The 16355-nt window shown below is 45.8% G+C and overlaps 2 non-coding genes across 2 annotated transcripts; both read right to left on the reverse strand.

Annotated features, from left to right (window-relative positions):
* Nucleotides 1-2190: 2190 nt before the first annotated feature.
* On the reverse strand, nucleotides 2191-2262 carry TRNAH-GUG (transfer RNA histidin (anticodon GUG)). Its single transcript has one exon. It is a non-coding gene; the product is annotated as a tRNA-His (tRNA).
* Nucleotides 2263-10383: 8121 nt separating this feature from the next.
* On the reverse strand, nucleotides 10384-10455 carry TRNAH-GUG (transfer RNA histidin (anticodon GUG)). The gene has a single exon. It is a non-coding gene; the product is annotated as a tRNA-His (tRNA).
* Nucleotides 10456-16355: the final 5900 nt, after the last annotated feature.

A 16355-nucleotide genomic window follows, 5' to 3' on the forward strand; every position in this document is an offset into this window, starting at 1 on the left:
TCACCGTTTCGACCTCATAGAGGGAGGACTGGTCATGGCTCCTCCCTTTTTCATCCGCATTCCGGGATGCATGGTCATGGCTCATTCCTTTATCCCCTCATACAGCGAGGCATGTTGATGTCTCCTCCCGTCTCGCCTTCATAAAGGGTTGCATGTTTATATCTTCTCCTTGCCTCGCCAGGGATGCATGTTCATATCTGCTCCCTGTCTCTCCTCCATAAAGATATGCATGTTTATATCTCCTCCCTGTGTGGTCTTCATGAAGACATGCATCTTCATGATAAGTCTTTGTCTAGCCCTCATTCAGGCATGCATGTTAATGTCTCCTCCTTCTCACGTCCTAATTCAGGGATGCAATGTAATGTCTCCTTCCTGTCACACTCTCATACAGGGATGCAATGTGTATGTCTCCTCCCTGTATTGTTGTCATACAGGCATGCATATTCCTGATGACTCCTTGTTTAGCCCTCATTCAGGCATTCATGTTCATGCGTCCTCCACGTTATGTCCTTATAAAGGGATGCATGTTCATGATGACTCCTTATCACTCCCTCAAAAAGGGATGCATGTTAATGTCTCCTCCTTGTCACACCTGCGTACAGAGATGCATGTTCATGCCACCTCGTTCTCTTGCTTTCATAAAGGGATTTTATCTCCTCCCTGTCTCACCCTCAGGAAGGGATGCATGACCAATGCTCCTTCCCTTCTCGCCTGCATACATGGATGCACGTTCACGCCTCCTCCTTCTCTCAGCTTCATACGTGGATCATATCTCCTCCCTGTCTCACCCTCATGCAGGGATGCATGACCAATGCTCCCTCCCTTCTCGCCTGCATACATGGATGCACGTTCACGCCTCCTCGTTCTCTCGGCTTCATACGGGGATCATATCTCCTCCCTGTCTCACCCTCATGCAGGGATGCATGACCAATGCTCCTTCCCTTCTCGGCTGCATACATGGATGCACGTTCACGCCTCTTCCTTCTCTAGGCTTCATACGGGGATCATATCTCCTCCCTGTCTCACCCTCAGGAAGGGATGCATGACCCTGACTCCTCCCTTTCTCGCCTGCATACATGGATGCACGTTCACGCCTCCTCCTTCTCTCGGCTTCATACGAGGATCATATCTCCTCCCTGTCTCACCCTCACCTCCAACATGTGTAACTTCTTCTTCTCTTTGACCTCTGGGGCATGGGTGGCTACTGCACAGCTCTAGATGTCGCCCACCTGCAAGGTGCTATGGGAAGCACTTTTCCACATTGGACGTGCTATATTAACCCCCTCTCCCCAAATACAATAAAAATAAAGAAATATATGTGCTTCCATAATGTCTACCTTCTAATGTTTCATATGTGTAAGCACATTGTCCTCCTCCTGACCACATTCTAATACTATGTGCAAATTGTTCCTTCCATAAACTGTCACTTCCTTGGCCCTTTATTTATAATGACTGTTATACTCTCTCTCTTTCCGCCACAGTATAAAAAAGCCTAGCACACCTCATGATTGGACTAAGAAATTCCTGTCATTTAGTTGCAAATGATTTTCCCATTATCCCCAAAAACTCCTCACTGTGTCTAAGAACGCTTTTTTTCACAGGACAATACATATCAGATTGACTTGAAAGGTCCTTTCACGCGACTACAGAACGCCTCTCATTCCACTCAAAGATACTCCAGTGCCTACAATAGCCTAGGACTAGACTATGAGTCCCAATGTAGAAAGACCACAAGTCCACAGATATGCCTGTTTATTTAAACATCTGTATTATCATCAGCGTGTGACTGTAAAGGCGGGACCTCGCGCTCTCTGTAACGCGCTCCATTGGCAACATCAGTTAAATGTCGTTGGTTCAATCCCTCGCGGATGTTGTTTTTATTCCCATTTGTAACTGGGAAATACTGTCGCTGCAATACATATGTCTTAATCAAGCTAGTGGTTATTGACGTAAATGGCAGTGTTATAATGTTTCATGTACTGCAAATGTCACCACATAATGCGCTCTTAATTAGATTTGGTTGAAATACATTACAGTCACCCGATGAAAAAGTGTGCAAAGAGCATTAAAGAAACAAAAGGTACAGTACCAGGATATATCGAATTGTTTCAGTCCTCCACAGAGATTGCCAATGTATTAATGGAAATTCTAAAATATCTGCCCAACTGCCGTGACATTGCCTCACCGCAATGCCGTGACTCGGATTCGAACCGAGGTTGCTGCGGCCACAACGCAGAGTACTAACCACTATACGATCACGGCGAGCTACTTGGGCTGCTAGAGCGCCTTGTTCCACCTCTATCATAAGCTGTACTCCATCCGTGATGTCATGACTCATGTTTGAATTACAGGTTGGTTGTGTTGTCATCCATGCGAATAAGTGGACACCTGATCCCTAGTCACTTATTTAAGATCTCAATAATCAAGTCAGAATCCCAATGAAAGTCATCAAAGTGGAGCCAATTAGAAATAATATAGTTACACAAACCTGGCAATGGGGCGGCAGCCAGGGCCGATAATGGCCCGCCAGCCTGAGAGCAGGAAAGTGTGAGAGCAGTGATGGTCTTGTGAGAGTTTACAGCTGTTATTGACCCTGTCCCCTTCCATTGCAGAGTTTTATCCCTATAAGAACCGCAGGGGCTCCCTCCTGGGTGCTAATAGTTAATTTTTTTTCACAGGAAAAGTGCTCTGCACCAATTGCACGTGCCAAATCTCCCAAAGGCCACCACCATAAAAACAGAAAAGGGAAAACGTCCCTTTGCCACGGCAGTAGGCAGGTGATGGAGATGACGAGGCCAGGAGGAGAGGGGGTAAATGGGGTTGCATGGGACCTACGAAGAGGGGTGGCGGGCTGGCATTGGGAGGGTGGTGGCGGAAAAAATATTGAGGCTGGGATAGAGAGGCGCTGGAGTTCCAGAAAGAACACAGGCAGTGATCACAGTTTCCAGCTGGCGTTCGCAGCCTTATGTTTATGTTTATTGATTTATACCGCGCACAAGGTACCCTAAGGCTTATAGGCGCCGACAAAACAACAAAGTGGCATAATGAGTATAACAAGAACAAACAACATTAAGCTCCGAAAACATGTACTGACAAGGGGGCCACTAGGCCATTCCCATGGAAGAAGGAAAACAACATCGTAAAGAAAAGAGGATAGGTTAATTTAACACTATTCGCACTTTTGTGAAGGCGGACATGTCCTGTACATTGGTGAGACTGTTTATAAAAGAGGGCAAACTACTAGGCCCACAACCAATAATGATACAGTCAGTGTTATCTGTCTTGCACCAGTTGCTGATCTGTAGTCTCCGAAGAACTTTGAGGTCCTGCGCCCTTATACAATTGGGTCCCACTTTATTACTAAGCCGTGCTAAAACTTTATTTTTTAGTGACTCCCTGGATTCCACTTGCTTCGGCTTGTCCACATTGATCAGAACGATGTTTCTTGGGTCCAATGCGAAACTCCTCATGTTGGAATCCGCAATTTCGGGCATGGTGGATTTTCTCTGGCGAATGTCCTTAAATGGAAGGGGAGCCATGAGTCGCCTGGGCTTCAGAAGAGGTGGTATACTCTCTTGTGATACTGTAGTCATTTGACAAGGAATGAACAGAGTTGTCTTGGATTTCCCAGATGTCCCTCTGTGAGTGAGCTCAATCGGCTCTGTTTGAGAGTCTGTATGACCTCTGTTCTCAAGAATGGACGTTTGAGAGGCCTTTTCCTCTCTAGTAAACTTCACCTGAGAGGACTTCTGTAGAGATGACGATAAGGGCACAGACATATTTGACGAAACAGTGTCTACCCAGGAATAAAATTCCCCAAAGTTCGAACAGATTGCTAGATCCCGTAACATGTTATCCTTAAAGCATAGCCAATTGGCTATGGCTTTGGGCTCAACCAACTCCTTCACAGCTCTGGCTGCTGCTAACTCAGCCGGCTGATCTCGAGGAAAATGATGTCCTAAGGGGCCCGAGCTTTCTGGTGTAGCTCCACTATCTTTGAACAACTCCCCCTTAACCCCCAGATGTGCATTGTAAGGTGAATAGACCATTGGCCGAGGTTGTATGGAGGAGCCCGTAGGGGAGCAGGTGAAGCTATCGGTGCTCCTGGGAACCTCATTGCTATGTAGTATATTAGTGAGCAGAAGATGTTCTTGCTGCAATTTCAGTCTCCTCGCGGCACTTAAGGCTAAAACCTCTGAAAATCTATTATCCCTCCTTTGGGGAGCCTGATGTATTACCTGTATGGGAGCAGCCATATTGCTCGAGGCCGCGCACTGTCTGCAATCAGTCCCTTGTGATATTACCAGCTCCGGTATTTACAGAGGTGGTTGTGCCGGGGCCGGTAATACCGGCAACGGTGTTACTGCCAACTCGTAATTGACCAGAACGCTAAAAAGTCCTGTTCACCAGAATCACTGGCACTTTTACCACATACCAGCAAACTCGTAATGAGTCCCAATGTTTCCTAAGGGCTCCATATAAAGATTAAAAAGAGATGGAGATAAAATCGCCCTGCGGTACTCCAAACGGTGCAATGTTGGGAGATCACTGTTCTTGTCTATTCGCTTTACGAGACTAACACTGACTGGTCTGTGAACCAGCCACTCAAATCTCCATTGCACCCTCTCAGTGAAACCAGGCAAGCATGTCTCTCTCACAAAAGCTGTCCCCAGGGATTCCCATCTCCACCTGGTCTTGCTCACAGTTCTCATCCGACGACATGTCTCTCGTCCACTCACTTTAGGAGACAGACACTGATTGATGTGTCACCCACCTCCCTGAATATCAGCTGCACCCTCCTAGCAAAATCAGGCAAGTGTATCTCTCCCACAAGCTGCCCTCAGGGTTTACCAGCACTCCCTCCCAGGTGTGCCTTGTGCATGTGCCTTGTCAAAGAAAGGATGATCTTTAAAACCCTTGTCCTTACACACAAGTGTCTTCACGGCCAGGCAGCTCCCCCTAACTGGTCCAAAGGATCTCCAAACCCCCTGCCTCCAGACCTTCCAGAACTCCCTACTCAAACGTGATTACTGTTCCCAGGACACGCAAAGCCCGCGCCGGCGGCGCCAGTTTCCCAACTCTGTCAGCCACCCACTGGAACGCCCTCCTATTAGGACAATTGACTCCCATGCGGCCTTCCGCAAGGCCATCAAAACTAGTCTCTTTCTATGAACTAGCCTAGCCTTAAATACCCCTGCTGTACCTGTTACCTAACAACTTGTTGTTCCCCCTTCTCTGTATTCTGCAACCACATGCCATGCAATGTAGCATGGTCTAAGTCTGTGTGTAACCTTGTACCATGCATTGTACCTTCCTCTAAGTTTATCTACTTGGACGGGTTCACAGTGAACCCTTAATCAAGCCAACTAGAGCACTGTTATAGCACCTCGATGCCTGCGGGCTGTAGTGTGCTCTACAAATACAAATGAATAAATACATTTCAGCCATCACAAGAAGACTGTGAGAAGGACCAAACAGACTTTTACAATAAAATTCAAAAAGCTTGCTAAGTCATAAAATCCTGTAAGTTGGACGTCCAACCACACCTTCTCCTGGATAACTTAGAGCATACCCCCCACGAGAGGAGTACATTCAAGTTCTCCCAATCTCTCTAGAGGACATGAACTCTATACTTTCTACCATTAGATGCACAGCCTGCTCCGAAAACATACTACCCCCCCCCCTAGCTTATACTGGACAATGCCAGGACTTTTGCCCCCTATCTTCGTAGAATGGTGAATGCTTTGTTTAGAGACAACAAAGTCCCTACCACAATTAAAACAGTTACTGGTACACTCCTAGTCCAAAAACCTGGATTAGACCTACACGTCCCTTCCAATCTCCGTCCAATAACTAACTGTAACTTTCTCCTAAAAATCTTGGACAAAGTCGCTACCACCCAACTCCAAAATTATGTCGACAGGAACAGCCTCCTACACACAGACACCCAACAATTGGGCTTTAGAGGAGCACATAGTACAGCGACGGCCCTGCTGGACCTTCAGACTAAAATGCTTAATATATTAGACGAGGGAAAAACAGGGATGCTGATATTATTAGACCTCTCAGCAGCATTTGATTTGCTCGACCATCAAAAACTCCACAAGGCTTTAGACAAATCAGGTAATCGTTCTCGAGGAGCCATAGACTGGGTAACATCCTTCCTCAAAGAGCAGAGCTCCAAGATCCACTGTGGTGACCACTTCTCCATACCCGACCTATAAATCATGGAGTACCCCAGGGGGCCATCCTATTGCCCCTTTTGTTCCATCTCTATCTGCAGCGTCTATGTACCCTATTAACCAACCTAGGGGTCTTCTTTACACATTTCGCCGATGTTACACAACTTGTCATCAAAATATCTAGCTGTCATACCACTGACAATAATAAGCTTGCTTGCAATTACAGCACCATCGAAGCCTGGATGTTGACAAATTGGCTTTGCCTCAACGGAAGCAAAACTGAGCTCATGATCTTTGGATCACACCAGGCAAGCGCTAAACTAGACACAGAATACACCACCTTTAAGATCAAAGACACAAATGTAAGGGTCTCTGATAAGGTCAAGACACTAGGTGTCCACCTGCAAGCATCCTTGGAAGCGGAAGCCCACGTAACATACCTGAAAAACAGTTGCTGATACCACCAAAAACTGCTCAGCCGCATCAGGCCATTAGTGAGTAAACAAAACAGCACCATTATCGCCAGAGCCACCATCTCATCTAGACTGGACTACGGGAATGCACTACTTAAGGGGGGGGCCAATAAAAAATGCATCAAACAATGTCAGGTCCTACAGAACAATGCAGTAAGGACAATTACCAAGAAAAAAAGGAGGAACATATTACAGAAGACAGAAAGGCCCTTCATTGGTTAGCCCTGGAAGACCGGATCACTTTTAAAGCAATGACCATTGTCCATCACTGTATATATGGATCCGCACCCGTATACCTAAAAAAACAAATAACCACATACGAACCTTGCCACACCTTAAGATCCAAGGCGCAAGGGTTTGTGAAAGTAAGTCACTCCGAAAAAGATAATGGACTTGGACGAGCCTTCCCTACCAAAGCGGCAACTAAGTGGAACGAGCTCCCAAACAGCCTAAGGCTAGGATCTAATTACCTATCCTTTAGGAAAAAACTGAAGACACTGTTGTTCAAATAAAGGACCTGCATAAATACTAATGTACATGTAATGTAATCTACTCAGAACCAGTAATCTTACTCTACTGTCCGGTTACTTTTCTGTTGTACTTGTCTTCATGTAATGCGCCCTGATGCCTGCGAGCTTCGGCGCTATAGAAATAAATAAATAAATAAGTGCCCAATAGTTTGTGTAACCAATGGCAAGTCTTGTATTTAGTGACGTTCATAGTGACCTGTTTGAAGGGTGGGCTTAGTAGTCCCACCCGATGTTGAAGAGCCTATCACTTTCTTCGACTAGTATGGAACGTATGCCTAGATGTTCCCTCTAAGCCTATCACATTTGCCACTAGGTCTTTGTAGTTTGCCACGTAGGATGACGTTAGCAATACGTTGGTTAACGTCAGCAATGATGGGTTTTAGAATGTTTTTTATGAATTTCGTTGAGATCATGCTGTGAGACGTCCGTTGATGTCCGTTGTACTCCCTGCTTTAGATTATTGACATTAAAACAACTTCCTGAGTTGTTTTGATTATTGATGTTTGAGTATCTTCTGCATCCCCATTCATCTCAAAGTATTGCTACCTCGTCTTAAAGGGCTGTGTGGGCTGTCCCGGTTCAATAGTGTGTTTGATTTTTAGATGTCTACATAATCTTGCTCCTACTTATCTTGTGGAAAAGGTGACTTGGTATCAACCTAAATGACCACTGCATTCGGCAGATCAGCTGCTATTAGTAATTCCTCCCTCTCTCTGTATCTCCAGAGGAGACCGACGTTTTGCAGTCTATGGACCCAGGCTATGGAAAACCTTGCCTTGGGAACTTAGAAACATGACAGAGCTAATACAGTTCGGAAAATCACTAAAGGCATTCTTATTCAAATAAATGATAGAATCAGATCTTTTGGTAGGAGCTCTCTAAGATTTTGTGTTGGAATATGGAGTGGAATATGGAACCTGGAAACATCTGCTCCCAGATGCAGTTGTCCCTGCTCGGTGTGCCACGTTGCAAGTACTTCAAATCAAATCAAATCATGTTGATGTCTCCTCACCGTTTCGACCTCATAGAGGGAGGACTGGTCATGGCTCCTCCCTTTTTCATCCGCATTCCGGGATGCATGGTCATGGCTCATTCCTTTATCCCCTCATACAGCGAGGCATGTTGATGTCTCCTCCCGTCTCGCCTTCATAAAGGGTTGCATGTTTATATCTTCTCCTTGCCTCGCCAGGGATGCATGTTCATATCTGCTCCCTGTCTCTCCTCCATAAAGATATGCATGTTTATATCTCCTCCCTGTGTGGTCTTCATGAAGACATGCATCTTCATGATAAGTCTTTGTCTAGCCCTCATTCAGGCATGCATGTTAATGTCTCCTCCTTCTCACGTCCTAATTCAGGGATGCAATGTAATGTCTCCTTCCTGTCACACTCTCATACAGGGATGCAATGTGTATGTCTCCTCCCTGTATTGTTGTCATACAGGCATGCATATTCCTGATGACTCCTTGTTTAGCCCTCATTCAGGCATTCATGTTCATGCGTCCTCCACGTTATGTCCTTATAAAGGGATGCATGTTCATGATGACTCCTTATCACTCCCTCAAAAAGGGATGCATGTTAATGTCTCCTCCTTGTCACACCTGCGTACAGAGATGCATGTTCATGCCACCTCGTTCTCTTGCTTTCATAAAGGGATTTTATCTCCTCCCTGTCTCACCCTCAGGAAGGGATGCATGACCAATGCTCCTTCCCTTCTCGCCTGCATACATGGATGCACGTTCACGCCTCCTCCTTCTCTCAGCTTCATACGTGGATCATATCTCCTCCCTGTCTCACCCTCATGCAGGGATGCATGACCAATGCTCCCTCCCTTCTCGCCTGCATACATGGATGCACGTTCACGCCTCCTCGTTCTCTCGGCTTCATACGGGGATCATATCTCCTCCCTGTCTCACCCTCATGCAGGGATGCATGACCAATGCTCCTTCCCTTCTCGGCTGCATACATGGATGCACGTTCACGCCTCTTCCTTCTCTAGGCTTCATACGGGGATCATATCTCCTCCCTGTCTCACCCTCAGGAAGGGATGCATGACCCTGACTCCTCCCTTTCTCGCCTGCATACATGGATGCACGTTCACGCCTCCTCCTTCTCTCGGCTTCATACGAGGATCATATCTCCTCCCTGTCTCACCCTCACCTCCAACATGTGTAACTTCTTCTTCTCTTTGACCTCTGGGGCATGGGTGGCTACTGCACAGCTCTAGATGTCGCCCACCTGCAAGGTGCTATGGGAAGCACTTTTCCACATTGGACGTGCTATATTAACCCCCTCTCCCCAAATACAATAAAAATAAAGAAATATATGTGCTTCCATAATGTCTACCTTCTAATGTTTCATATGTGTAAGCACATTGTCCTCCTCCTGACCACATTCTAATACTATGTGCAAATTGTTCCTTCCATAAACTGTCACTTCCTTGGCCCTTTATTTATAATGACTGTTATACTCTCTCTCTTTCCGCCACAGTATAAAAAAGCCTAGCACACCTCATGATTGGACTAAGAAATTCCTGTCATTTAGTTGCAAATGATTTTCCCATTATCCCCAAAAACTCCTCACTGTGTCTAAGAACGCTTTTTTTCACAGGACAATACATATCAGATTGACTTGAAAGGTCCTTTCACGCGACTACAGAACGCCTCTCATTCCACTCAAAGATACTCCAGTGCCTACAATAGCCTAGGACTAGACTATGAGTCCCAATGTAGAAAGACCACAAGTCCACAGATATGCCTGTTTATTTAAACATCTGTATTATCATCAGCGTGTGACTGTAAAGGCGGGACCTCGCGCTCTCTGTAACGCGCTCCATTGGCAACATCAGTTAAATGTCGTTGGTTCAATCCCTCGCGGATGTTGTTTTTATTCCCATTTGTAACTGGGAAATACTGTCGCTGCAATACATATGTCTTAATCAAGCTAGTGGTTATTGACGTAAATGGCAGTGTTATAATGTTTCATGTACTGCAAATGTCACCACATAATGCGCTCTTAATTAGATTTGGTTGAAATACATTACAGTCACCCGATGAAAAAGTGTGCAAAGAGCATTAAAGAAACAAAAGGTACAGTACCAGGATATATCGAATTGTTTCAGTCCTCCACAGAGATTGCCAATGTATTAATGGAAATTCTAAAATATCTGCCCAACTGCCGTGACATTGCCTCACCGCAATGCCGTGACTCGGATTCGAACCGAGGTTGCTGCGGCCACAACGCAGAGTACTAACCACTATACGATCACGGCGAGCTACTTGGGCTGCTAGAGCGCCTTGTTCCACCTCTATCATAAGCTGTACTCCATCCGTGATGTCATGACTCATGTTTGAATTACAGGTTGGTTGTGTTGTCATCCATGCGAATAAGTGGACACCTGATCCCTAGTCACTTATTTAAGATCTCAATAATCAAGTCAGAATCCCAATGAAAGTCATCAAAGTGGAGCCAATTAGAAATAATATAGTTACACAAACCTGGCAATGGGGCGGCAGCCAGGGCCGATAATGGCCCGCCAGCCTGAGAGCAGGAAAGTGTGAGAGCAGTGATGGTCTTGTGAGAGTTTACAGCTGTTATTGACCCTGTCCCCTTCCATTGCAGAGTTTTATCCCTATAAGAACCGCAGGGGCTCCCTCCTGGGTGCTAATAGTTAATTTTTTTTCACAGGAAAAGTGCTCTGCACCAATTGCACGTGCCAAATCTCCCAAAGGCCACCACCATAAAAACAGAAAAGGGAAAACGTCCCTTTGCCACGGCAGTAGGCAGGTGATGGAGATGACGAGGCCAGGAGGAGAGGGGGTAAATGGGGTTGCATGGGACCTACGAAGAGGGGTGGCGGGCTGGCATTGGGAGGGTGGTGGCGGAAAAAATATTGAGGCTGGGATAGAGAGGCGCTGGAGTTCCAGAAAGAACACAGGCAGTGATCACAGTTTCCAGCTGGCGTTCGCAGCCTTATGTTTATGTTTATTGATTTATACCGCGCACAAGGTACCCTAAGGCTTATAGGCGCCGACAAAACAACAAAGTGGCATAATGAGTATAACAAGAACAAACAACATTAAGCTCCGAAAACATGTACTGACAAGGGGGCCACTAGGCCATTCCCATGGAAGAAGGAAAACAACATCGTAAAGAAAAGAGGATAGGTTAATTTAACACTATTCGCACTTTTGTGAAGGCGGACATGTCCTGTACATTGGTGAGACTGTTTATAAAAGAGGGCAAACTACTAGGCCCACAACCAATAATGATACAGTCAGTGTTATCTGTCTTGCACCAGTTGCTGATCTGTAGTCTCCGAAGAACTTTGAGGTCCTGCGCCCTTATACAATTGGGTCCCACTTTATTACTAAGCCGTGCTAAAACTTTATTTTTTAGTGACTCCCTGGATTCCACTTGCTTCGGCTTGTCCACATTGATCAGAACGATGTTTCTTGGGTCCAATGCGAAACTCCTCATGTTGGAATCCGCAATTTCGGGCATGGTGGATTTTCTCTGGCGAATGTCCTTAAATGGAAGGGGAGCCATGAGTCGCCTGGGCTTCAGAAGAGGTGGTATACTCTCTTGTGATACTGTAGTCATTTGACAAGGAATGAACAGAGTTGTCTTGGATTTCCCAGATGTCCCTCTGTGAGTGAGCTCAATCGGCTCTGTTTGAGAGTCTGTATGACCTCTGTTCTCAAGAATGGACGTTTGAGAGGCCTTTTCCTCTCTAGTAAACTTCACCTGAGAGGACTTCTGTAGAGATGACGATAAGGGCACAGACATATTTGACGAAACAGTGTCTACCCAGGAATAAAATTCCCCAAAGTTCGAACAGATTGCTAGATCCCGTAACATGTTATCCTTAAAGCATAGCCAATTGGCTATGGCTTTGGGCTCAACCAACTCCTTCACAGCTCTGGCTGCTGCTAACTCAGCCGGCTGATCTCGAGGAAAATGATGTCCTAAGGGGCCCGAGCTTTCTGGTGTAGCTCCACTATCTTTGAACAACTCCCCCTTAACCCCCAGATGTGCATTGTAAGGTGAATAGACCATTGGCCGAGGTTGTATGGAGGAGCCCGTAGGGGAGCAGGTGAAGCTATCGGTGCTCCTGGGAACCTCATTGCTATGTAGTATATTAGTGAGCAGAAGATGTTCTTGCTGCAATTTCAGTCTCCTCGCGGCACTTAAGGCTAAAACCTCTGAAAATCTATTATCCCTCCTTTGGGGAGCCTGATGTATTACCTGTATGGGAGCAGCCATATTGCTCGAGGCCGCGCACTGTCTGCAATCAGTCCCTTGTGATATTACCAGCTCCGGTATTTACAGAGGTGGTTGTGCCGGGGCCGGTAATACCGGCAACGGTGTTACTGCCAACTCGTAATTGACCAGAACGCTAAAAAGTCCTGTTCACCAGAATCACTGGCACTTTTACCACATACCAGCAAACTCGTAATGAGTCCCAATGTTTCCTAAGGGCTCCATATAAAGATTAAAAAGAGATGGAGATAAAATCGCCCTGCGGTACTCCAAACGGTGCAATGTTGGGAGATCACTGTTCTTGTCTATTCGCTTTACGAGACTAACACTGACTGGTCTGTGAACCAGCCACTCAAATCTCCATTGCACCCTCTCAGTGAAACCAGGCAAGCATGTCTCTCTCACAAAAGCTGTCCCCAGGGATTCCCATCTCCACCTGGTCTTGCTCACAGTTCTCATCCGACGACATGTCTCTCGTCCACTCACTTTAGGAGACAGACACTGATTGATGTGTCACCCACCTCCCTGAATATCAGCTGCACCCTCCTAGCAAAATCAGGCAAGTGTATCTCTCCCACAAGCTGCCCTCAGGGTTTACCAGCACTCCCTCCCAGGTGTGCCTTGTGCATGTGCCTTGTCAAAGAAAGGATGATCTTTAAAACCCTTGTCCTTACACACAAGTGTCTTCACGGCCAGGCAGCTCCCCCTAACTGGTCCAAAGGATCTCCAAACCCCCTGCCTCCAGACCTTCCAGAACTCCCTACTCAAACGTGATTACTGTTCCCAGGACACGCAAAGCCCGCGCCGGCGGCGCCAGTTTCCCAACTCTGTCAGCCACCCACTGGAACGCCCTCCTATTAGGACAATTGACTCCCATGCGGCCTTCCGCAAGGCCATCAAAACTAGTCTCTTTCTATGAACTAGCCTAGCCTTAAATACCCCTGCTGTACCTGTTACCTAACAACTTGTTGTTCCCCCTTCTCTGTATTCTGCAACCACATGCCATGCAATGTAGCATGGTCTAAGTCTGTGTGTAACCTTGTACCATGCATTGTACCTTCCTCTAAGTTTATCTACTTGGACGGGTTCACAGTGAACCCTTAATCAAGCCAACTAGAGCACTGTTATAGCACCTCGATGCCTGCGGGCTGTAGTGTGCTCTACAAATACAAATGAATAAATACATTTCAGCCATCACAAGAAGACTGTGAGAAGGACCAAACAGACTTTTACAATAAAATTCAAAAAGCTTGCTAAGTCATAAAATCCTGTAAGTTGGACGTCCAACCACACCTTCTCCTGGATAACTTAGAGCATACCCCCCACGAGAGGAGTACATTCAAGTTCTCCCAATCTCTCTAGAGGACATGAACTCTATACTTTCTACCATTAGATGCACAGCCTGCTCCGAAAACATACTACCCCCCCCCTAGCTTATACTGGACAATGCCAGGACTTTTGCCCCCTATCTTCGTAGAATGGTGAATGCTTTGTTTAGAGACAACAAAGTCCCTACCACAATTAAAACAGTTACTGGTACACTCCTAGTCCAAAAACCTGGATTAGACCTACACGTCCCTTCCAATCTCCGTCCAATAACTAACTGTAACTTTCTCCTAAAAATCTTGGACAAAGTCGCTACCACCCAACTCCAAAATTATGTCGACAGGAACAGCCTCCTACACACAGACACCCAACAATTGGGCTTTAGAGGAGCACATAGTACAGCGACGGCCCTGCTGGACCTTCAGACTAAAATGCTTAATATATTAGACGAGGGAAAAACAGGGATGCTGATATTATTAGACCTCTCAGCAGCATTTGATTTGCTCGACCATCAAAAACTCCACAAGGCTTTAGACAAATCAGGTAATCGTTCTCGAGGAGCCATAGACTGGGTAACATCCTTCCTCAAAGAGCAGAGCTCCAAGATCCACTGTGGTGACCACTTCTCCATACCCGACCTATAAATCATGGAGTACCCCAGGGGGCCATCCTATTGCCCCTTTTGTTCCATCTCTATCTGCAGCGTCTATGTACCCTATTAACCAACCTAGGGGTCTTCTTTACACATTTCGCCGATGTTACACAACTTGTCATCAAAATATCTAGCTGTCATACCACTGACAATAATAAGCTTGCTTGCAATTACAGCACCATCGAAGCCTGGATGTTGACAAATTGGCTTTGCCTCAACGGAAGCAAAACTGAGCTCATGATCTTTGGATCACACCAGGCAAGCGCTAAACTAGACACAGAATACACCACCTTTAAGATCAAAGACACAAATGTAAGGGTCTCTGATAAGGTCAAGACACTAGGTGTCCACCTGCAAGCATCCTTGGAAGCGGAAGCCCACGTAACATACCTGAAAAACAGTTGCTGATACCACCAAAAACTGCTCAGCCGCATCAGGCCATTAGTGAGTAAACAAAACAGCACCATTATCGCCAGAGCCACCATCTCATCTAGACTGGACTACGGGAATGCACTACTTAAGGGGGGGGCCAATAAAAAATGCATCAAACAATGTCAGGTCCTACAGAACAATGCAGTAAGGACAATTACCAAGAAAAAAAGGAGGAACATATTACAGAAGACAGAAAGGCCCTTCATTGGTTAGCCCTGGAAGACCGGATCACTTTTAAAGCAATGACCATTGTCCATCACTGTATATATGGATCCGCACCCGTATACCTAAAAAAACAAATAACCACATACGAACCTTGCCACACCTTAAGATCCAAGGCGCAAGGGTTTGTGAAAGTAAGTCACTCCGAAAAAGATAATGGACTTGGACGAGCCTTCCCTACCAAAGCGGCAACTAAGTGGAACGAGCTCCCAAACAGCCTAAGGCTAGGATCTAATTACCTATCCTTTAGGAAAAAACTGAAGACACTGTTGTTCAAATAAAGGACCTGCATAAATACTAATGTACATGTAATGTAATCTACTCAGAACCAGTAATCTTACTCTACTGTCCGGTTACTTTTCTGTTGTACTTGTCTTCATGTAATGCGCCCTGATGCCTGCGAGCTTCGGCGCTATAGAAATAAATAAATAAATAAGTGCCCAATAGTTTGTGTAACCAATGGCAAGTCTTGTATTTAGTGACGTTCATAGTGACCTGTTTGAAGGGTGGGCTTAGTAGTCCCACCCGATGTTGAAGAGCCTATCACTTTCTTCGACTAGTATGGAACGTATGCCTAGATGTTCCCTCTAAGCCTATCACATTTGCCACTAGGTCTTTGTAGTTTGCCACGTAGGATGACGTTAGCAATACGTTGGTTAACGTCAGCAATGATGGGTTTTAGAATGTTTTTTATGAATTTCGTTGAGATCATGCTGTGAGACGTCCGTTGATGTCCGTTGTACTCCCTGCTTTAGATTATTGACATTAAAACAACTTCCTGAGTTGTTTTGATTATTGATGTTTGAGTATCTTCTGCATCCCCATTCATCTCAAAGTATTGCTACCTCGTCTTAAAGGGCTGTGTGGGCTGTCCCGGTTCAATAGTGTGTTTGATTTTTAGATGTCTACATAATCTTGCTCCTACTTATCTTGTGGAAAAGGTGACTTGGTATCAACCTAAATGACCACTGCATTCGGCAGATCAGCTGCTATTAGTAATTCCTCCCTCTCTCTGTATCTCCAGAGGAGACCGACGTTTTGCAGTCTATGGACCCAGGCTATGGAAAACCTTGCCTTGGGAACTTAGAAACATGACAGAGCTAATACAGTTCGGAAAATCACTAAAGGCATTCTTATTCAAATAAATGATAGAATCAGATCTTTTGGTAGGAGCTCTCTAAGATTTTGTGTTGGAATATGGAGTGGAATATGGAACCTGGAAACATCTGCTCCCAGATGCAGTTGTCCCTGCTCGGTGTGCCACGTTGCAAGTACTT

Source organism: Ambystoma mexicanum, assembly GCF_040938575.1.
Source record: "Ambystoma mexicanum isolate Mex_15411 chromosome 12 unlocalized genomic scaffold, UKY_AmexF1_1 Mex_chr12_unloc.2, whole genome shotgun sequence".
In the NCBI taxonomy this organism is placed as follows: Eukaryota; Metazoa; Chordata; class Amphibia; order Caudata; family Ambystomatidae; genus Ambystoma; species Ambystoma mexicanum.